Source organism: Strix aluco, unplaced genomic scaffold, assembly GCF_031877795.1.
Source record: "Strix aluco isolate bStrAlu1 unplaced genomic scaffold, bStrAlu1.hap1 H_1, whole genome shotgun sequence".
Taxonomy (NCBI): domain Eukaryota; kingdom Metazoa; phylum Chordata; class Aves; order Strigiformes; family Strigidae; genus Strix; species Strix aluco.
In genome coordinates, this window is record NW_027436666.1 from 279,295 (window position 1) to 304,182 (window position 24,888).

At 35.5% G+C, this 24,888-nt stretch overlaps 1 protein-coding gene across 8 annotated transcripts in view; it reads left to right on the plus strand.

The window, feature by feature from the left end:
* Window positions 1–24,888, plus strand: part of LOC141919139 (RNA binding protein fox-1 homolog 1) — a 766,805-nt gene that overhangs the window by 156,616 nt on the left and 585,301 nt on the right. Inside the window, exon 1 of one of the 8 annotated variants that reach the window (XM_074814155.1) lies at window positions 5,697–5,715. The exons of the other annotated variants lie outside the window; for them this stretch is intronic. The gene's annotated coding sequence lies outside the window, so the exon portion shown is untranslated. Of the gene's footprint in view, window positions 1–5,696; window positions 5,716–24,888 lie in introns of those variants that run through there. 8 annotated transcript variants of the gene reach the window in all.

Sequence of the window (24,888 nt, forward strand, 5' to 3'; positions counted from 1 at the left end):
AAATATAAGTCCAGTTTTAAAGTGTTATCTCGCTGAAAAGAATGAACTGTTTTTTTAAAAAATATATTTCTACTGAAATTTTAAAATTTGGAGCTAGAATCTAGTTCTGGATTACTAAATCTGTGTACTGTATCACTATGTGTCAAGTAGTAACTGAGTTTGTGGGAGTGCCGAGCACATGATGTCATTTATCATCTGGTACTCATTACTGTGAATTCAGGTTCTGAGCTTTTATAAAACTGTTTAGGTGTTTAAATTCAGGCACATGTTGTTTTATAGCATGCTAAGATGCAGTTTGGGACCTTATTTCTAAACACCAAAATCTGCCTCCTTTTTTGGTGTGAGTAGCAGCTACTAAAACTGCACAACCAGAAGGTTCTTTTTATTGCTTGAATAATGGGAAAAGTTGTCCACATCCTGATAAGCTTTGGACTGCAGCTTAGTAATGTATGTGTTGTATTTCTTTTTCCTTTTACTGCAACTTTCCTTTTATCTAGCAGATGTATCAGCCTGTTGCCAGTAAACTGTTTTGGGGTTTTTTTTCATTGTTTTACGATAGAATGATTCCTACCTCGGTATAAATTACAGGAGCTGCATATCTGATGCTTTTTCTTGGCCTCAGCGATTGCTCTGAGTTTGAGTGGTTTCCTAAGGAGCAATCTTTCTTCAGTGACGCAGGCTATCAAGACTAATCCAGCTGTCTGACCCCAGAAAGGGCCACCTCATCCAGTGCAGAATATGTGATGTGACTTTTTTCTGAGACAATGCAGGTCCTAGGACTGAGCAAGTGAAGTGAAAGAGCATGAAATTGCCATGTTATCCTGTGCTTTATTACTTCACTGGCCTCTTGTGCTCACTTCCCTCTCCCCCCATCTTGCTCGTAGATACAGTGGCATGAAGGTGGGGTGACAGTCACAGCGTCTCCAAACTTACTGTGAATCCGGGAGAGCCTCTCTGAGTCTCTCAATGTATCATTAAGGTTGAAGAGCTGGAGATCTGGAGGTTATCAACATTGTAGTGCTGAGGGCTATGAATTTCTCATCCTTTTGACTATAACTACTGATGCATACGGACACATGTCTGGAGGTTTAGAGACTTTTCTGTGATCTTGCCTCACTAATCTCTGAGGTAATAGCAACAGACACGAGGTCTGCTAGGTTTTGGGTTATGGTTTGTTTTCTGACTTGCTAAAAGTACAGTTTTTATCCAACAACGACAATCTGTTCGGTGCTCTAGCTTTCAAATGCAGAAACAGGAATTAGCATAAAGAATTGTCTAGCAAACCCCTAAATTTATCTTCTCATTTTTGTTAATTTTTTTTAAGCATTTTGAAAGAACAGAAATTTAATAAATGCCTACTATTATTACATGATATATTTAATCTTTTCTCTGTGTTTGGTCCCAGAACTGAAGCTTCTGCTGCGCTTAAGTGGCAGATTTACTTTACAGCCTAGGGATATAGATTACCAATGACCTATGCAGTGATCATCAAATAAAAAATACATCAATCCTGGTTAATAATAATGCATTGTTTCATGTTTATTGAAGGCATAAATTAGGAACCGAATGTAATTCATAGAACCCGAAACATTGTAAATAAATGTTTTTGTTTCATCTAGGTTGAAATCAAGACAAACTACTGCAATTAGGACATGCATCATTAGTATCTAATAATTTGCACTGCCATAATGAAATATACTACTAATGAACTATATCATTAGTAATTAGTAGAAAATTTTCCCAGTTAGCAACAAAATATAAAACTGCAAGGTGCTTTTTCTTGCAATCTTTTATCCTGAAGTTTCTTAATCTCTAACTTCTGAAGTAGAAATGTATGTAACCATGGCTAAAACATTGCCTGAAGGTAAACTCAAATTAAATAAATGTAATTATTATTTTGAAATCTCTTATTCTGTAAATGACAAAATAGCATTTAATTATCCTAACCATTTTATCACTATGTGCTTTCTCTCCTGCCATTGGTACTTTAACTTTTTATGTAAGATTCTACTTATATTTTCTACAAAGATAAAAGCCCTCAGGTTTGAGAATAACAGGTGACAAATAATCAACAGTCTACTGTAACTGGTATATATTATTCTGCATTACTAAATTGCATTTACCGTTGTCAGCAGTGGACCCGTAAGCGTATGTACTCATTTCCTACCTAATCCGTATTCTTTTCTGTGTTTGTCCCACCCAACCCTTTCTCGTTTTAGTCTCATACCTTCATTTTGAACACCGCAATATTTGATGTTTGATGAATCATGTGATCATGGAAATGTCTCAGCTTTGCTTTTCAAAGAAATATATGTAGAAACATGACTGTTAAATTTTCACAGAAAGAAACCTGTTAAAAACATGCAAATGTATTTATTTACAAAATTATTTTTGTAAAAATACATTTATTTCTGAAGCTACTCACGTGATGTTTTGGAATTTGAGTCATAATTTCCAAGCCCGCAATGTTTTTCAGCATGAGGTTTTGCTCTTGTAAGGATGATGACAGTTGTGGGTTTTTTCTTCTACCCATGTTTTCTAATGTAACTCTGTGTGCTGGGGGAAAAACTAAATGGTTGTGACTGAAGGGAATTAATATGGGTATTGTGTATTTTGCCAAGAGGCAGATCGTGTGGATTCCTTTAAAATCTTCTCTTTCATTTGATGTAACCAAACTCTAGTCTTGGTCTCCACTCTAAAAAGACTTGCTAATATGTAAAGCTTTTTTTTTTTCGGTTGCTCTTACACTGGCTTCATCACCTCCCATTACCTGGAAAACCTGCCCTTAATAAATCTTCCTCGTCTTTTATTTAATCAGTTCACTTATTTATTTGGTCTGAACAGTTCTCTTTGTTTTTTCATATGTTTATATGGGGCTTTCATAGAGCAGGAATCTTCAAAAATACAAAAAAAAAAAGGAACTGGAAATAAGATTTCTCCCAGGCCTGCTTTGTCTTTGAGGGCTGAACAGAGCACAAAGGGAATACTTTGTTTTACTCTGCAATTGCGTTTTGTCGTATCATCAAATTAATTCATGGCAATGCTGTGCAACCAAAACTCTGATATGAAATTATCTTCCACTTACTCCCCCACCTCCCTTTTATATTTCCATCTGAAATGGAAAATTGAGACATTGAAAACTGAATGGAAAGTTAACTTACAATGACCTTTCTGTGCTGGATAACTTTGTTTCAGCTAGTTTTTACTGTGCTAGGAATGTTTTATTCTTCAGCTTTGGCTTCTAGTTTTTGTTTTATTTCAGCTTGCTCTTTTTAGTAATAGACTCACTTTTGCTGTAATGTGCAGTGACATTCTCTTCAGTATTCCTTGCAGGCAACATAATGCTGACCGTTAACTAGCAGCTAAGTGTTATTAGCTTGGTGGCTCAAGGTCACTCAGGATATCTTGCTTCATTTTCTGTTCTTGAGAAGGAAAGTAGCTCACGGAGAGAACATTTTTGAGATGCATCTTGACTTTAAAATTTACCACTTCTGAGCTCAGAGTGCAGAGGCTTTATGAGAGCAATAGACTTTATGGGTATGCATTAGGCCAATAACATGATAGGTCAGTAAGTTAGAAAATTTCCCTGTAGTGGCATAATGTTTCATAACTCCCTATTACCTTCTGTGGGATATGGTATAGGCAGTAATGCCTTTCCTTTTCTATGCCTGCTGTGGAAAATATTTCATAATTTTTTTTTTAGTACCTTCTGTCAGAGGATCTCAAAGTACTTCACAAACAAATTAAAAACACCTATGAGGGAAATACTTATATTTATATTGCTCAGGTTACATATGGGGAAATAGAAGTGTGAAGGGGAGACATAGGCAAGGTTACCAAGTGAGTCTGAGACAAAATGAGGAGAAAAAGAAATAGCATGAAAGTTTAAAGGAAAATTTTGTCTTATCAGTAGGAAGAAAATTTATCCAGTTTCTTTAATATTCTTCAGGTTACTGTGGGAGGGAATTAATAAGGGTATCAAATAGTGAAGAACTTACAAGCAACTTACAGGAGGGACTGACTCAACCACTGGCATCTAAGATGTGGATATATTTATATACTGTTTCCTTTCATTGTAATCCCTTTTTCTGATGTTTAGGAGCTTCCTATCAGTAAATATGAGTAAGTGTCATTTTTATTCTCCTGTGAAGGCATTGTGCCATCTGCATTGTTTTGTAGAGTTTTGAGAGGCATTTTTCCTCACATTAAAAGAAATTCATTTTTTGATGAGGAAAGATCACTGACTCCAATGGATTGGTAAGGAAGTGTCTAAATTGTGTTTGGATATAGATTTGGAGAAACCTAAGGAAGTTTTGAAAATTAATGAGCCTTCTGGTGTGTACTAGAGTGAACAAATTATTCCTATTTCTTCTGCCTCTTTAACTGTTGTACAAATATTAAGGTGTATTATTGAACCATCGTATGATAGGACCACATAGAGGATTGACCATAGAATTCAGAAACAAGGGGGAGTCACCCAGAAGTGAGAATAACAAGCTGTTCCAAGAATAGTATCCACCTGTCACAATGCGCCAGAGGTTTCCACTGACATCTTGGCTCATGTAAGTCAGATTTACATGATGCTTCTTGAGTCTTCCTCAGTACGGAGCTGGAAGCTTTCAAAAATTCCGCGAAAGGGTAAAATTATCTGAGGCGTGGGGGTACTTTTTGTTGGTTGTTTATTACCGAGAAGTTACTTGAAATTCATGGCTGACTCCTCCACAATGATTTTAATTCAAGATCTGTTGGAGTCCAGATATCCTAAAACTCAAAGTTGAATCCACCCTATAGGCTTAGTTGTTTAGGTATCATTTTTTGTTATTCATATTACTTTTAGTCATGATTTTTAAATCATAGGATTTTTCTTTTCCTTTGTTTAGTTTATGTTCTTATCAAGTAAAAGCACTTGGTGTGGAAAAACAGGTAGCTGAAATTTGCCCTAGAACCTAACACACAGCATTAGTCAGCCTAATAAATATTGGCAATTCTAATGTGAGGAAATACTCAGAAATCCAGTCCATTTCCTGGCATGTAGCTTGACACAGTGCAAAGTCTTGTTGGAAAGTTTCATAGTATTTGAATGATCATAATGTCAGTCCTATTACTGCTCTCTTGTTCTTCCTGTCACTGACATGCAATTATGGAATTTCACAACTGAAGTGATGACAATTGCTCCTCTGTGTGTGTGTGTGTCTATCTTTCCTCTTAATCCAACTCTATCTAGCAATCTGTAATTTGATAAAGTGGAATTGAAATGACAGGCATGACAGAAGTGCCAAAACAATAATTTGACCTCCCACTGAAGTGTCAGCGTGTTTGGCTGCATGACTTTTACACATGCTGAATACACATGAGGGACACAGATAGTATATTTATTATGCTAGTATACCTGTTAAAGCAGATTGGTAAAAAAACTTATTACTACATTGTCTTTTTGCAGATGTGTTCCATCTTTCACTATTACATTTTCTATCCCTGTACTACTACGTATAAACATGATTGGTATTGCATATAAATTATCTTTATTAGGAGACTTTTTTTTTTTGAAATCTACATTTTGAAGATATTTGGGTAAATCTTGAAATTGTAATTCTGTGGCTGTGTAGCAAATTAGTTCTTGAAGAGACTATTTATTCTTTACTTTTAAGGACAACTTTTTCATATTAAACCTCTTGGGGGAAGGTGTCAAAGAATGAAGGAAGAACCATATAAAAGGTACACTATTTCTTTTTCCAAAGTCCTTTAATACTGATGAAATACTTAGTTCCCATTCATACAGAATATAAATGTAATCCCTGTTACGTAAGTTTTATTGAGGTCATCAGTCAGCAAACCGTCAAATTCTAGTTACAGAGTATGCAAACTACAGAATATATAAATGTATTTTTGCGGTAGCTATATGCTGATAATTTCAGTTTCACTTGAGAAAAACCTGGAATGAGTGACTTGTCAGTGAGCAGTTTGAGTAGTTGGTAACTTTGAAATGTCAGCTTTTCATTGAGGTAGACTGGAGTTTAAGATATCCTCAAAATATTTTTGCTTGAAATCTGATTCCAGTCTAAATCCAATTTAGAAGTTTCTAAAAAGGATCCGTGAGCACTATGAGTTGTATTATTCTTTATATACAATATAGCAGTTCTCTGTTACCATTACATGTTACAAAGGAAAAAAATAACTTCTTTTTTGAAAAATGGTGCTAATTTTTATCCTTTCCTGTGACTAGTAGTCATGCCTTTCAGCTCATATTCTTTCTAGCCTTTTTATTTAATGCTTTGGCATTAAAACATGCTTTTATCTACTTTTACGTTCACACTGATGGTTGTATTATGTGTATTTAAAAACTGGAAAGCAATCACAATTCCTTTTGAACTTCCTCTGCTTTGAAATAAATTGCACTAGGTATATGACAACTTCCTGCTAATAACTCCTAAAAAGCACACTAAGCTAGAAATAGCATTCTGAAATATCTAATAGGTTTATATAAATTAATAATAAATTTTATTTTCACTGAAGTAAATGTATGCACAAGTTACTTTGGAATATATTCATATGTACTGTACCTGCATTGCATACAATGAATTATATTTCACCTGGGGACAAGGAGAGGAACAGAAGAAAGAAACTTTTTGGCTTTAATATTCAGTGAAATGTAAAATTAAAATATTCAGATTTGGTTTTAAAAAAAAAGAGTGGAGAGGGAGAACTTAAGTCTGATTTGATGCTAATTATCTGTCAAAATTAACTGAAAAATAATTCATGAGAGACTAAAACCTTGTTGAACTTTTGACTACATCTGGCCATTAAGTTTTCAACAGGTATAAAAACACAGAGGGGAATTGGCTTTCTGAAGCTATACAAAAAAGGGAGAAAACACAGATCTATTAATATTAGCGTGCTGTGAATGGGAACATGTCTTGGATATTCTATTTGTGAATGAATAAAACTTTGCAGCAGTGGGGCAGTGCAACTTTTTCTATTATGTGGTGAAACATTTCCTTTTAAAAGGTGTCTGTTTTCTGGTAGTGTGAGCTTTTCATAACCCATATGCTACTGCATCAGAAAGGTATACTTGACCTTTAGCAGTTATGTTAGCTACATAATTTTCAGTTATTAATCCGACCTCCCAGATTCTTTGCAATGTGCTAGATGTCAAGGCTAAATTATGCAAGGGCAAATGACACGGGTTTAAATAAATTGACTATACCTCAGTGTGTAATTTTATATTGTGTATATATATGCCAAAGAGTTTAATGGTCATTGCTGCTTTAGAGAAAAGTAAGTTTCAAGTTGACAATTCCTTCCCTATCTTCTTGCTTTTTAATAAGGATGTGGGAGACTTCATAAAGAAGGATAGAGTTAACAGTAGCTACAGAAGAATCACCTTATTTACAGATACTTGGGTGTTTACTGTCAATTATGTTGGCTAACCCCAACAGCTGGAGGGGCTGAGTAACAAGTAAAAGCACTGGGTTTCTTTTAAGGGCCTGGTTCACTTTGTTGCCCACAGTTTCTAGGAGTGCCCCCATAATAAAACCACTAGGGCCTTGGCAGCACTTTCAGACTGGGACCCTTCATTATGCTTCCTGCTGTAAGCCTGGGGAAAGCTTCTTGGGTGTTTGAGGGTTTTATGGGACCTGGTCTAAAGAACATTGAAGCAAGAGCGAAGTCTTTTTGACGTGAACAAAATTATCTGTGTTCGGCAAAACAGTCTCAAGTCAGGGATTTTCCTTCCATTTAACTTAGTGCCAACCAACACAAACCTCCAGCCACAGAAGAAATGAATAATATACAAATTGGGAATTGGATCCATCCCATGGGCAGTTGGGGTGGCCTGCATGAGGGTGCGGTTCACTTCCATGCCAGGAGGATGTTTTGGAGCAGGGCAGTGGGGGTCGAGCCTGCAGTGGGGTTTAGCAGCTGCCCTTTGCCCGGGGTACAGAGCCGGCTGGAACCATTGTGAGAGGTAGCAGGCGCCAACTCCTTCCCACGCAGGGCGTCACCGTGCCCCCTCAGCAAGCCCGGCAGCTCCCATCCAGCGCTCTGACCCCAGTGCAGAGGGAGGGGGCTGGGGAAAAATAACTTGATAAACTCAATAAACAGCACTTCAGATTTTGAAGGGCACGCACTGAGGTCATCAGAATTCCAGAAAGCCTGCAGGGTGTAATCTGGAGGCTACAGGGAGGTCATTTGCTTTTATAGATGAAGTTGAATTACATATCCAGACAGGTAACTACAGAAGAAGCTGGGGTCCCTACTACTGATGAAGGCTATCAAAGCCACTATACTTTTAATTGTTTTGCTTTTAAAATATTTTTTCCTCCCTTTTTTCTAATGCCTTTTTATGCTTTTACTGCTTGGAAAGAATTCAAAGGCATGTTAACCAAAACCATAGTTGGACATTAGAGAGACCTTTATTTCAAATAAGAACTGCATCTATTTTATACAAATACACTAGAAATTATGTGCTAAACAACTGTTTATAAAGTCTGTATTTTAGCAGCAGCTAGCAGAAGATAAAGGTTTTTCCTTCCTAGGCTTGTACATGTGCTTGGTATGACCTGTGCCTTTAGAGACGAACACCATGTCATGCTGTCATCTTGTCACAGAAGCAGTGGGAGGTTTTGCCTTGCAATGTGATAAAGTTGCTGTAATGTGAACTTAGATGCAGTTTCATATTAGAAGCTAGGGCTGGTTTTGTAGACTTTCCAGCATAGAAGTTGAGCAGAGCTTTGCCTGCAACCAGTAGCTGTTTTGACTTCTTTTTAAACTCTCATGTTGAATTTTCCTTATGGAATTAAGTTTGGAATTCCAAGAATGGGGAAATTAAAATTATAGACTTTAATTAAGGATTAAAAAATCTTTTCACTTCATTTGTTTGAGCTGAGCCACATGTTCTTAGCCACTACCTATTTTAGCAATCTGGAACTTCACATTGGTTTTGGACATAGGAAAATAAAGTATCTCTGTCTCACAGGATGTTAGCAGTCTTTGAAACAATTGTTTAACATTTTAAGTGGATAAACTTTTTAAAAAATTTAAAGCTAAGGTCAGTTTTGGGAGAAGGCAAAGGGGAAGGGAAAAAGGTGTGTAGCATTCTTCTTGGCTCTGCTTTTACATACTTAAATAATTAGCCTGAGTTTTAAAGTGCTGGGCATTCAACTTAAATCTTTGTTACAAGCTGTCATTATTGCCTTCACTTATTCTTTCTGTGTTGGGGAAAAAGTATCATCAGTTCATTGAATGAGGTGAAATCTAGCCATGATGACAATAAATGGAGTAGGTCAGTGTTAGCCAGGGTTTGGAGCAGAAATACACAGCAGAGTAACTCCTAAGAGATCTTTATATAATGAGGTCACTGTGGGAAGCCACTTAGTGTTCTGCACTCATAGAGAATCGGAGAATTTATCCAGCCGATAAGAGTATTTATTCTTGCATAAAGCTCCCAGATGGCAAAATTTAGAAAATACATACTTTTCTTACTTCTGTTATGCATCAGGCTTGTTGATATGCTTCTTATTAGACAAGTAATCTTCCAGATGTTGTTTCATTAAACTGAGGTACAAAGACATTTTCCATTAATTTTTCTATTCCCAAGTTCCAGGCAATGCATTATGATTTTTTTCTTTAAAATTGCAGCACAGCATTTCATATATTAAGTGATACGCAGATTGCACATTAGCTGATTAAATTTACCCAAACAGCATTAATAGAACACTCGCAACCTTGTCTTTTTCAGTTCTCTAAAAGGTAAAATAAACAAACATACAAGTTGTAATTTGTAAATATATACAACTTCTGTGGTTAATTTAAAATTTTAGAGAATTACAAACCTTCCTAAAAGAGAAAATACAGGGATTAAGGAGCCCTAAAATAAAGTATTTCTCCTTGACTCTGTGTGTCTAGGTAGTAAATCTAGTAATACTAGGATGTATTGTGTGAACTACATTGGACTGGGAAATGTTTATTTTCCATACAGAAACCTCAGTTCTTGGAAGTACATGCACTTTAGAAGGTCTAAAAGCATTAAAACCTTTCTTTTCCTGGCTGAAAACATGTCCATCTGTGCTTAGCCGTATAACTGTTCTGTTCCTGCATTTTCATTTTCCTTGCAGTAGGAGAAAAAGCCACTATTGACTTCACAGGTGTTTGAAATAGGTGTTCCATTTTTATGAATTATCCTTAAAGAGCCTTGCTGGTGAAGTGGAATTCTAGAGGTTGTGTATTTCTCCAGGAAAAAAGTTGGAAATATGACTTCTTTTATAATTTCTTCTAAGTCATTGTAGTAGAGTTCGTGTTAAAATAAATACAGGACGTGTTGCTATATAGGAGGCTGCAGTTGCTTTCTCTATATTTAATCAGCATACCTGACAGCCTGACTTAGGCTGCTCTTCTGTGGTGTTAAGGTTGCACAGTCCAGTATACTCTTCCCTGAAACTACTGCGTACAAAACTTGGAAATGGTATTTGAAATTTTGTGTGCAGAACTTGATGCAGGCCAGTGCTTTACTGTTAATCTATGGAGAGAGATAAATAACATTCCTTCTGTATCAAAAACTGCATCTCTATGGAGAGTTTAAATACTGAAAATTGAAATCCTTTTTGGAACTGAACTGCGTATTCAATTTTTGCATTTGTTTTCCTTATAACCAGCAACAAAAACTTTCTTATGGAAATAGTTAGGAATATTAGGTATTAAACATTTCCTTTAATATGCAAGTGCCGCCTTCTTGCTACTCCATGTCATCAACATGATTATGGACAAAAAAAGAGGTGGTATATTGATCCTATATGCATATTAGCTAATGGATTTTATGCCTACAGCAATATCTGAATCTTCCAAATAGCCAGTCTTTAAGTTTTACACCAGGAACGTTCAGCTCCAGAGGATGGAGCTCTGTGATTCTTCCTTTCTATTACCCTCCGCTGTTGGTACCCAGGTATCGTACAGGATTTGGCTTGCTGTGGGCATTCTTTTCAGGAACTGAGACTGACTGAAAACAGCGATCTAAAACAAAGTATTGCTTATGCTTAACAGCATACCACAGTAAAGGAGAAGGGAAAAAATGTAAAACTAAAGAACTTAATACATTGTGGTGGGTTGACTGAGACCAGCAGCTGAGTACCCCCATAGCCACTTGCTCACTCCCTTCTGCCTAATGAGACTGGAGAGAGAATCGGAAAAGGAAAAGCAAAAGCAAGAAAACTCATAGGTTGAGATAAAGACAGTTTATTAAGTGAAGAGGGGGGAAAAAAAAAATAAATAAACCCACAAGTGAAACAGAGGGTCACTTGCCACCTCTCACAAACAGACTAATGCCCAGCAAGTCTCAGAGAAATGGTCCTCTTGGAAGATATAACCCTCCCCATTGCCACCACCATAGGAACCTTCTTCCACTACCCTCGTTTTATTGCTGAGCATGGTGTTACGTGGTAGGAGCAGTCCTCTGGCCAGTTCGGATCAGCTGTGCCCTCTCCCCATCTCTGGCCTGCCACTAGCCTGCTCACTGCGGGCTGGGGGTGTGGGGGGTGTCAGGATGAGAAAAAGATTGATGTTGTGCAAGCACCGTTCAGCTTAACCAAAATATTGCTGTGTTATCAACACTGTTTTAGGGAAGGATCTATTAGAAAGGCTCAGGTTGCTGAAGCTGTTTACAAAACCGAATTGCGACAGCAGAACAGGGCCAGTGAGAAAGTTATGCTTTCGCCTACTTCTAAGCCAGTGATCTTTTGTTAGTACATACAGTATTTATTTATAGTTGAAAGGAGTCCATAACCCTTCGAACTGTCTCCCTTCACTGCCAATGTTTCAGCACTTCCTTGGGAAGCAGAGAATGAGTTTACAGACGATTAATGAATAGGGAAAGCCTTATATCATTCATATTTGAGTTTAAACTTCTACTATCATCTAGGCATAAATTGATCAGATGGCTTTCCAGGGGTACACGCATGGCAAGATTATCAGTGGCAGATTGTTTTCAGCATATTTGAAGGGGACAGACTGAATCAGACCATTGTTTTGTTTGCCAAATTAATATCTGGGATGTAATCCAACCTGATTAACAGGATGGCTATGATTGGATCATGAAAGGGTAAGCAGACACTTGGAAGGCCTTTTTTATACCTGCTGGCTCTATTACTTTCCCAGTAGCTTGAACACATGCAAGAATATGCTTCTATCCAGTAATCCAATTCATTTCTCATTGATTCCAGTTTGTCTTTTTATGTTGTATTGGATCTTTTGCCAGGTAAATCTTTTCTCTGTAGCAATATATTGCTTTTTGCAGCTGCCTGGACGTCTGGTATTGGGCAGTTTGATCAAAACTTCCTAATTCAGTTATTTCAGAACTGACTTCTTCAACAGTCATGCAGAATGTCTTTTCCTCTAATGAAGCCTCTTATAAGAGCACTTATGCTTAAATATATATCCATATTTGGAAATTTGACTATGTATGCATGTTTCTGTTGTCTTTGAAACATTGTTGATGATTCTTATGTAACTGTTAATGGATTTTTTTTTTCTATTTTTCTTAGAGGTATGTTTTATTGTCTTTCTGTTTGATGGGTTATAGAGACTTTATGGTTTATATATAAACCATGTGCTTTCCAGATTTGATTTATGAAATCATAGCAGTTTTGCACAGTTCAACTGAAAATTTCTTCTTGTTGATCAAAGTAAGAAGAATGCAGGGATTCTGCCACTTATCTCAGCTGCTTGAGTACTGAAATCGGACACTCAGGACAATATGAAAAGAACTAGTGTACAGGAATGTCTCACTATGGCATACTTGCTGTATAACAACTTTTTTAAAGAATCAGGGTTTTTTCTGAAAAATACAGTATAAGTATTGAAAGAAGAATGTTGATGTTCAAAGTCTAAAAGTAAAAAAAAAATTTTTTTTTCTTTTTCCCCTCCCTGTCAGCAGACTAATATACAAAAGAAAGGTAATCTACCTTTTTTATTTTCTGGATAATGGTAATATACATACTGTGCAAATGGCAAACATTTTGTTTTGAATTAAAAGCAATGCCATTAAAAAGAAAAAAATTCTGATCTCTGTTACTGTCTCTCACTTTCAAGACCTGATAAAGGTTGAAGACCAAGGAACAGAGCAGGTTTTTTTACATGTGTGAGTTGTCTGAAATCCAGTAGGGAGCGTCTATTTCAGCAAATTTGTTGGTGTTCATTTCATACAACTCTGCTTCACTGTCGTCTTTTCCTGAACAGAGCAATGGTTATTGAATGACATAAGACAGAATTTGCAGGGGGATGTAAAAATCTTATTGCGCTAACTGATGTCACATTACACCAACTCATTAGTTTATTTTCCCACAAAACATTATTTGTGCCTTACATCATCACAGTTACTACACTGTTAATGCTACCTCCTGAAAATTTTTGCCTTTGCAACCAAATTTTTATGTAGTTTTATCATACTGCTGGATTGTATTTTCTTTGTCCCATTTTCCTCATATGCATCTTATTTCTGCTAAACAGATTCTGGTATTTCTTTGGCTCCTAGTAATACCCTGAGTCAAGCTATGCTTTTTAACTTTGAGATGACAGGTGTGGTGGGTAACAACTAGTCGAGAACACATTTACTGGCTTTGCTACTGGCTCTTTTGACCTTGGCAAGTCAGTATCTTCACCAGGCTTTTCCAGAGCAGTAAACCACATTTCTAGATAGCTTAAGAGGATTGGTTTTGTTTTCTGGTTTGATTCCTTTCTGCTGCTGTTGAAGGTGAAAAATGCTTAATCAGTTTATTTCTAACCAGTGTTGGGAGGAAATTCCTCATGACAGTATTTGAATAGTTTTGAAAAGTAATAGCTGTAGAAGAATTTTGCCCTTCTATGTTTGTTATATTCTGTGACACACTCTTTATTAAAATGTAACAAATTTTCTTTCCTTATTACACAGTCTAAGTAAAAAGTACAAAATCTAAGCTGAAAACATTTAGAATCAGTATTGCAGCAAATCTATGAGAACATTAAAATTCAATAGCATGCATAAAAATAACATTTCACCTATTTATTATAGCCTTATTTGTGTCAAAATCTCCTTAAAATGTGTCTCTGATTAATTAACAAATTTCAACTATATAAAGCTGTATTTCATTGGTTTTATTTATGTGAAGTAGGAAGCCTTCCTTTTCTTTCTTTAAAAAGTATAAGTTATTATCTGCCTTTTAAATATTCTATACTATTCTTAGTTTTGGGTGAACTGATCATAGAATGATTTAATTTTTTAAAGATATTTAAATAGGTTCAGATGCTTTGTATACTGTTTCCTCTCTTACTGTGATAAATAATTAACTGCAGCATTAGTAGAGACATATTAATAACACAAGAGAATGAGATTGCAAATCCTGCGTCTCAGGGTTCTTTTTCTTCTGCTTAATGAGTCTGATTGCAAACAAAGCTTCCTTCCCAAAAGTCATTGTTATCCAGAGGAATAATATGCTTGATAACTCAAGGTATCCTCCTAGGTGAAAACATGTGAGGAAAGAAACTTTGATGAATCAAATGGCATCTATGAAGTGCACTGCGTATGGTCAGGGCTTAATTTTTAAAAAGCTCAGCAGTTCATGTTTAACTGTGCTGGTGATAATTTTAAGTTTCGTTCCTGTCATGCAAAAACACAGAATGCTCTTACTGAAAATTAGTCATGGTTTGCAATTGTAGGTACTAGGAACCAGGTGCAGTTGATGTCCACATAATTTATTAGTAATGTCATGGGTCCTGTGCAGATACTTACATGGAGTTTTTTGGACTTTCCTTTCCAATATCGATATGGAATGGGACCCAGGAAACAGAGGCCAAAACCTTCTTTACCTTATTTTTCATGTGTTTGAGTTCACTGAATTCAGCAGGAACTTCATTTTGTGTTCAGTTTATTCATGTCATTAAGCACTGACTCTCAGACCAGAGCCAGAGGCTGGCGTGCTTAAGCAAGGCCTTAAATGGAACATAATGTACAAAATCAAATAGCTTGTTTATAAAATTCTCTAATGTCAGTTCTGTTGCTGTGGGAGATAACTACATTATAGATCAATGCTTCTCCTTGGAAGTTTGTCTGGGATTCCAAAAGAATTTATTTTGAAGGAGTACCTGAAAGTACCGTGGAAGAGCCTGGAGAAATGCCTGCAAACACCTTTTTAAACACACCCCCAAACAACGGCAACAATGACAAAACCACTCAAAGCTCATATCTTGCCTATTTCAATTTAGCCTTCTGATTCAGTCATTCCTCCAACTTAAGTATGCTGAGGGTCATGATTAAGTAAGCCTCCTCAAAGCGCTGAATGTAACTGTATGTACCGGTTTGTTTCAAAGGCGTTGACATGGTTTGTTTCATTGAGCATTGACCAAACCAGGTGTGCCTCTTAAGCACTACTTTAGAGTGACTGAGTTTTCTATTAAAGTATGTTAAACCATCTTGTCTGCTACCAGCCATACTAAAGTCTTGGTATTTAATAGGTTCCTGCCTGATGTTTTAGTCTACAATTTTGACATGTGAATTTCCCTATGTATTTTATTATAAAGGATCAAGCTATTTCATATAAGCACAGATAATGTGTTTTAGAAATAAAATTTGTCTGCAACTCCATTCTAGGGAGACATTTAATGTGCAAACTTGTTTTTTCTGATTTTCTGTTTCTGTGTAGTTACAGAGCTCTTGTCGATGATTACCTTAAATATATAACACCGTACCTACTTTTATTCTTTTGCTACAGCTAGTGTACCTTACTGAATCTGTTTTTACCCTTCCTCTGGGGTGCTTGAACTACAGCTGTATTTGTCTTCTCATTTCACTGAGTGCATAATGTGTCAAAGTCCGCCATATCTAGTTTTCATCCGAGTACAAATTAGCGCATGCTTGTGTTTTCCAGATGCATTTATCTCCCAAATTCTGTCCCAGTAAGTTGATCGTATCTTAATTCTATGCTGCTTTCTTTGAGAGCTGTACCCCATCACAAATTTCCTATGCTGTGCAGATTAACTGCACACACGCTAGGCCCTGGATTTCTAGCCATTTTTTGTTTGCAGTGAGAAGCAAATGCTTTCAAGGGACATTGAAATTCATTCTTCAAATAAGGCCAAGTAACCTATTTCAGATGAATTTAAATGGAATATAGCTGTATGATTGAAATGCCTGTGAAGAACCTGCAAAAACTTTGTAATTCTTGACATTCCCACAGTACTTGCTGTGGCCATTAGGATAATTAAGACCAACTAGGTAAGGTTCCTCTCTTTAAGTTACTGCCTTGGCAACAGCTGTGATTCCCGTGAGACTGCACCTTACCGCAGGGAGTACAAAGTATCCAGTTACATCTTCAGTAAAGAAGGCAGAGAGGCCTGTCTTGGCTCACTGACGATGCTTATAGTCTCAGCTGAACTCGATGCAAATATTAGTTGTTGCTACCAGGTTTGAAGATTATTGGGTTCCAAAACTTTTAGTATGTGTTCCTAAAGTCAAGCCCTCAAAGAGAAGTTTCATCGTTTTCAGAAGTTTTGCTCACTCTTTAAGAACGTTGAGAAGTACAAAGTCTGTCTAAGGATGGTGGCCCTCTAAGCTGAACTACTTTTAGAAACTTGGTTTATTTGCTTTCTGCATTTGAATCAAACAGTAGTATACTGTAATCTGATACGTTGCAATCTAGCACAGGGGACTTTAAGAACTGAGTCAGGTCAGAACCTAGACCAAGTTATTCTGCATGCTAATGAACTTGTCATCTTTCAGAATATTCCTTGTAGTTGCTCTTTCACATCAAATGCTTTCCTGTTTCAAAATTAATTAAAAAGCTCTGAAACCCGAAACTTCATACTCATTTTAAAAGAATTTATTCTTGTAAATGTCACAAACTTGCCTTTTACTTTCCTGTATATTTAAAACCTACCCAAGTATTTTGTGAGTTTTCTGAGGGCTACATACATCATGTATTTTTCGTCCTGTAGGTCTGGATTTTAGGGCCAGACTGATGATCCAAACAGTGCTAGTCCTTAGCAAAAACGTCTCCCTGTCACTTAGATTTGAGCATGGTCATCTGCATCACTCAAGTTGTTTTTGGTTACCATAGATGTTGGTAAGCTGTAGTTCTGGAAACTAGAGAAAGATACTTATTTTTAAGAAATAAAATGCTCCTTTTTTTCTGTCATAGTGGAGCACAGAGTCGATTTACTATATGTAGTTTAAATGTTGCAAGATGGGTACTTCAAAATATATTGTTGTTTTTAGTTGATTAATCAATGAAATATCACTTTGGGCATCTTCCTTTTAAGGTCCCTAATTCTAAATTATTTGGCAGTCTTTTTCAAATTACATAGTTTAGCCTTTGAGTTAAACTATTAACTTAGTAGTTTAAAGTATTAAAAAAAAACTCCACGAAGCAAACATGGTTATAGATTACATGGAATTTTGAGCCATAGTTGTAGTCGGTTGATTGAAAAGTGCTGCTCTCATTGTGTTCTGTCTTTACTTTAGAATAATTTTTTTGTTTATGTATTCAATGCTTTTCCCATGTAAATCCTATAAATCTCCTCAGTATCTTCTATTAATATAAAAGTGCATACTATTAAGGCTTGCTCTTTTTTGGATTTAAATGTTTAACTTAACCAGTTGCATTTTGACATACCATGATGCTATAGCTTATACAACCAGAAGATGGCAGTGTAGGCTAAAAAAAATATGCGTTCAGTTAGTAAAACCTTTCTCCTTCATAAATTGAATGTTTGGGGTTTTTTTATTCCTCCCCCCAGCAACTTAATTTCACAATATCTTCTAAATTAATAACTTCTAATTGTGCATCCTGAACAGAAGCAATTGTTACGATTCTCTATTATTGTATTGTCACTGCAGCTTTATCTTTCTTGTCTTGCTTTAGATCTGATACAGCTCCAAAATAATTTTTTCTACTGACTGTGTATTATTTTTTAACTTGGTGCAGTCTCACTCTGCTAAACCTGTTTTTGTAAGCATTTTGCATAACAAAGTTCTGATCTTTTAAAAAAATGGCTTCTCTCAAGTCATTCTCTCACTTTCTACTTCTTTTCTGCTCTGCTGTTTGTTGAATATAGTAATAATTTAAACATTCCAATGGCCAGATCACTGTACTACATAAAAATATTTAGAACTGTAGCTTCATGTGTATAGGTTGCATAAAATCCATGTATGTCACAGCAGCTGCTCTTGCTCTCTGCATCACACAATAACCAAACAATGAAGAGATGAAATTAATTTAAGACGTTAGAAAATGCAGTTTACTTTTCAGGCTGGCACCTGGAAACTTTCCTAAACACTAATTTTCTACACTTCAGCATAAAATGAGAGTACTTTTAGTGTCCAAGTGACTTGAACGTAACAGAAACTTCAGTCCTTTTCACTTTTTCACCTCCCTCCTCCTTTTCTCCCCAAACTTTTGATGTCATTTAGGCATTATTTGTATTCGATTATTTTATTAGAGAGAGAGAGGAATAGGGCAGGAATTATGTGGCTTGATAAGGTTTTCCTTTTTATTAATTTATTTCTGTTCAGAATGAGCAAAGGGAAGATGTGGTAGCCAGTTCACAAAGTGAACATATGAATGATGTCATACAAAACTAGTGTGAAGGATTAAGCGATAAGTAGGTGAATTGTTGTGGGATGATGGTTTTGAAAATAGAGTTTATTTTATTTACTTTTGTAACAGTCATGATTGAAACTCTTCAGAAAAGCAAGTCTATTAATTTATTCAAAACACAAGTGAACACATTACTAATCTAAAAAGTACACCACAACCCCCACCATTTCTAAAGCATTTTATTTTGCCGAGATTTGCTTTACTCTGTAATATGAATGTTATGCTTAAGCATATTTATCTGAGTTACCTATAATACTTTTTAAAATTTATTTATTTTTACATATCAATGTGTGTGTGATTGCCAAATGACTTGGACTTTCATAACAAGGTTTCACAAAAACATTTGCAAATATGTCCTTAAGGGATAGGCTAATACAATGGCTGACATTTATATAAGGGAGGGTGAAATTAGTAGTGGATTCTTTTACTATAGAACTCCCATGTAAAACTCCTGGGGATAAACCAGAGACCCACAACTATTAACTTGCCTTTTCTAGCCAGTCGATTAAAGTCTGACTTCTGTGGCCTGCAGGGCACATTGCAGGACCTGGCTACTTAGGCATTTATTTGCAGGTATATTGTGTAGTTGAATGTGATTTTTTGACTGGGAAGCTTAACTGCCACTGCTGTTTGTTGGGAAATCTGCTTTTTTGTAGGTATTGTAGTAAAGCAGTTGTGTAAATTATAAGTCAGAAATTGCATAACCTGTAATCTATATATGTTTTCCTCCATTGATGGTGAACTGCTGATGTGATAATGTATATTGTCTTACGGTGTATTTGATCTCTAATATTAAATAGCACTAGAAAGTGTAAAATGGAGCACAAGAAATAGTTGTAAATGTAATTTCAGTTACCATTACTTATATTAAACTTTTTATCAGAATTTCCAAGTGTGGTGTTTAGATTATATACATACAGCTGTTTATAATCTATGGAAAGCAAAATTATAGTTGATAGACACATTAATTGTATCCAGCTTGATTCTGTACACAATAGAAGAATAAGTTATTTCTGAAATTGAAAGTTCTGAATTGACTTGGTTTGTCTAATGCTGTGTTAGAAGAAGTCTACGTGTATGTTTAGAGCTTGCTAGACTAGCTGTAATGATTGCCTGTCTAGTGATCTGATTAACACAAATGGAGCTGTGGCTCTATCCTATGAAATCTGTAAGTTTGTGCAACAAAGCATGGAATTTGCAACTTCTATAATTAAGTTTGTCTTGGTTGTGGGCTCTTTTCTTTTTTGATTTTTTTTTTTTTTTTTAATACTGGCTTTTCTTCTTCTTGTCGTCTTTTTTTTTTTTTTTTTTTTTTTTCAGTAGATAATGTAATGTTTTTGGTAACAGTCTTGTTGTTTATGCACAGTTTCTACCTGTTGCCTTTATCTCATCAGACTGATTTTTGTCTTTGTGCTTAATGATAAGAATCTGTTAAAAAGTTAGGCTAACTTTGGTATGTGTCATCCCTTTTGTAACAGTGCTGTTTGAAGACATAAAATGTACATTCATGGTATTTTCTAATTATTCAATAACCTTTAAGGTTTAATGAAGTTGGAATCAACTGCCAATGTCATTTTAGTAGGGATTTAGTGCATAAGAACTTCTGCCGTCTGGATATTGTATTTTGAATGTGTCTCAGAACTGAGTCCATACAGCTAGGAGTGGAGGTGTACACTCTGGAGTTAGGATTTATAGTTTTTAACTAAATTATTCTTAATTGCATTTCTATTAGTATGGCAAGTACTTGATAGTCCTCAAAGATTTTTCACAATGAATAAAAGTCATCCAGTGGTATTAAATATATACCTGTCATGAAAGAGTGAAATTAAATAAACAAGCTGACAGAGATCCAGTGTTATATCAGAGACTTTATCTTGTAGAAAAAACCCACACAACTGTAACTTAGTATTTCATGCTGAGTGCTAGTTGTGAAAAGAGGTTCCTAAAATATCTAACCACTCTCTTTTTCTTTTAATTAAATCAGCTTAATTCCTTTTGAAAATGCTGAAATTATTGCACAATGCAAGGGCTGGATATTGTCTGAACGGAACAAATTATTGAATGGTTATTGAACTGGGGGGAGAACATGACTGTTTGAGGAAGAATTCCTCTTCCGTTCTACTCTTGAGAAATTGATGGAGTCTACTGTTGGCTTCTGAAGCTTGGTTTCATAGAGCAGTCTTTCTGTTATTCTTCATTAAGTCTCTGATTCTGACTGCCTATACAGAGGCTACACTGAAATGATTAATTTCAGATGTTACAATCCTCCCACAATATTACTTAATATTTTAATTTCTTTTGAAATGATCATTCAGCTAATCTTGTCTTATTTTGTTGTGGGAGTGTGGTGGTTCTTGCTTTTGGGAGTGGGCCTGTGATAAGTGTCAGTAACAGAACATTAATAACAACTTAGCTAAGATGTTTGATTTTTTTTCAAAGCTGTGTGGCAACAAAACATACATTCTTTTGTTGTGTTACATGAGAGATTAATTTTAATCACAAACTTCTCTGTATAATTCATGAGCATGTGTGGCTACCTTGCCTGAATTGTAGACACAGATTCTTGAAGTCCCTTAAACACCGGAAACAGTTTATTGGAATTATGTTTCTGCTGACAGCTAATTAGATTTCAAAGAACAGTACATTTAGCAGAAAATGTGATTTGAGCAAAGGGTACTAAGTACTCAACTGTATAGATATTCCATTACAATTCTAAATGCAGACTGTTGCCCTAAAGATATAGACAAAGACTACAGTCACCACAGTTATGTTTATCCCAATTTTCATCATGTAAATCTGTAAAAAAATGGTAAATCTCATGATAACTTCATTTTGTAAAGAAATGTCTGCAGTAGACCTTTGCATATTTAGCAATGTTGCTAATAGTTTCGTCTGAAAGGAAGTGTCTCAGAAATACCGTCTTCTACGTAATCTTGGCCTTTTCAGAGATAAGGTTATGAGAAAAAAATTCAGCAGAAAATGACGCTGATACTGTATGATTAAGGTGTATAAGTAGTACCTGTCAATAAAGGAAGTAAGGCATAGGTACAAAGATTTAGAGAATTTTTTTATTCTCAGAGAAGACTATAAAGCAAAAATTTCAGGCTAATATTTGCATGTTTCTTTGTGGATTTTCCTATATGAATTGCCCTTTTCCTGTATAACTTTGAAAAATAAAGTTTATTGTTCTGAAGCCTCAGGACAGGTGGAACTGTTTATTAGGTCACAGATCAATTTTGATTATTCTAGAAACAGTCATAAAGTGACATAAAATTGGTTATTTTGAACTGTCTTAATTTTTCAGGCACAGACAAATCTAGTTTAGAATTGATTTAGTTTGATTATTCTTTTTTATTTGCAGAAGAAAATATTATGATATTGTTTATGTGAGATGTGTGAAATTCTCTACATTAGCCAGTTCTCTGTATTCAAACAAAACCTTCTGTAATTGCTCACTGGTTTCAGTTTACTGTTTTCTGTTCATGATGATAATATGAGGCTGGACTTTCACCCTTATAAGTTTGCTAAATAGATAGGTGAGATTTTGTTTTTCAGTAAATAAGAAACAAGTAATGTTGTTCTTCAAACATGGCTCTCCCTGAGAGATGGGAGGGGCAAGAAATCAATTACTCTTATCTTTACCAATTCCTTTTAGGAGATAAGAATCTCTTTGAGTTGACATAGATTAATTATACAGATTATATCAGTTGTCTTCATCAGAATCCTGTAATAGTAAATCAGTCTTACTAAAATGTTTAATATACCAGCCTTTCAATTCCTGACTTTTCTGACAAAACAGTATTTAATTTGTCTTTTTTTTTGACCTTCTTTTTTTTATTTTGGTATTATAATTTTTTGAAAGCAGATCTGCTGAATTCAAACCTAAAAATGCAAAAAGAAATCAATGCTGACATTTAATTAGATGTTCCAGATTCTTTTTTAAGAAGAACACGAAAAAGCTAGTGATACTCTTTGGTCCTATAATTTCAAAATTCCCTATAGCTGTTCTTTAAAGATTTTTTAAGCAGCTGCCTTAAAAATGTGTGCAGCTGCCTTAGAAATTCTCTTTAATTCTTAAATATGCAGTTTTCTAGATTATTTCTTTAATAGCCTGTTTCTTGACATTTCTTGTTGTCTTGGTCTTAATTTACATCTTCTATACTTAATACTAGGCAAATGGTAAAATGATCTCCATTTCTATATAGTGGTGGTGAAAAGCTTGAAAGTACAATACAAACAGCAATAAATGCATAAAATGCAAAAGGGGGTGAAAAAAAAAAAGTCCCCTATTATTTCACTTTTTATGATTTAGAGAGTTACTTACCTAGTATTAAATGTGAACCTATATTTCCCAAACCATCACACATAGAGAAAAATGGAGGGCTTTTGGTTCCTCACTTTTACAGACTAACTTGACTGATACTGGCATCCAGTTTACCATAGTTATGCTAACATACATTTTGGCAGCAGGGAGCTATATGATAGTCCCGATTAGACACTTACCCTTGCTTTCACAGGTAATCAGTTGATTGGCTAGAAAATGAAATATTCAGAGCGAGAGGACTCTTATCTAGTGACCAGCAGTTATGAAAGTTTAATATTTCTTCTGACTTCCTTGGGAATAAATGATCTTCTGTTGTCATCTGTTCTGATCCCTGACAAGGACTTCAGGTCAGGCTTTCTTCAGTGCCCGCTGTTGAACAGTGTTGCTATTTGTACATTTAGTTCCTTCCTGTTTGCGTTGTTGATAAATTTTAAGTGTTTCTTAAAGATGTGGAACAAGTGTTTTTGTGAAGGGGCTGCAGGGATGAGCATGAAGAAGCTTAAATGTAAACTGTGGTAGTATCAATAATTAGATCTTTTAACAGCATGCTAGACCCTTTTTGGTCATTCTTAAGGCGCTATGGTTCACCCGGATGCTAGAAATAATTTCTACGGCAACTATAACACTGTACTGGTTTATTTATTAAGATACCAATTTTTTATTTATTTTTTTAAATCTTATTTTTAAGATGTTGTAAAATAGAATCTCATTTTTAGTATAAGTGGTGTCCTTATGAGGGGAAAACTCAAACGCCTTCAGTGTTCTATGGTACATAGTGGATTTTTTAACGAAGAAGACAGTTTTTTAAATGTTTTCCCAAGCAGACATGTAATGTTGACTTACCTTCAAGTGGAAGCAGGAAAAAGAATGGACTAATGTTGAGCTTCTACCTTGAGTTTTATTCAAAGCACACAATGGCTTTTTTAGTGTTCTGATCTTAAAATTTCCTCTAACAGTCAATAAAGTCCCATAGAAAGGTATCTAGTCTATTTAATGCTTTTTCATATTTTTAATCCCAAATAAGCCAGCCCTGTGCCAATTCCGTGTGATAGGTAAGATGTTGATCATTGAAGGCGACTTAAACTTCGTGCAGATAGCAGAATCTTTTGGGAATATTAGAAAAAACCTTTCCTCTCAATTTGCCGTAATGTAACATAGGCAATTAAGAAATTAGTCACGATATTGGGCATGATCATTACAGAATCTTGGGTTTGGTTTCAATCATAGTTGCAAAAATACTAGTGCAGTGTGATGAAGAATATTCCTTTGGCCTTGGCAATTGGACAACCATATGTACATTCCAGGAATTTACTTATCTTTTAAGTACTCACGTACAATCGTGCTTCTCTTAAATCGTGGGGGCGTTATGGATGCTTGATTACGTTATTTTCCCTATATGGGAATATGCAGCTGCTTTAGTGTGGAAAGGTATTTATCAACTCACTGTTTGGTTAGTGTAGGTTATTCATATGTACTAAACCTGAAGATCATGAGGTACTATTCATCTACTGCGAACACAGAGGAAGAAGTGTGAGGGACATTTCCGAGGAGCTTTGAGCTCTTAAATCTTGCTTGTATTTTGCTGTTATGTGAGACATGACTGGCTTTTGGGTTTTGTGACTGCATTATAGACAGGGTTCTCCTTTTGTCATGCTATTTGTGCTGTGATGATAGATAGCAGAGGGCTGGATGTCACCAAGTAAACTATTCTCAACTCTGAAATACTTCCACATTATAAAAAATAAAAGAAAAAAGAAAACAAAAGCTCAGAACTTCTGAGCTTCAATGTTTTCTGGAAAATTACCTATTTCTGTGTGGGGAATGTGATGGTTATAGGAGCTGGCTGAGGGAAGGAAATGTATTTATGATCAGTATGCAGATTTTTTTAACGGTAAATTTAATTCCTGTGCATTGAAGCAAAGACTGAATGATATATATATATATTTTTTA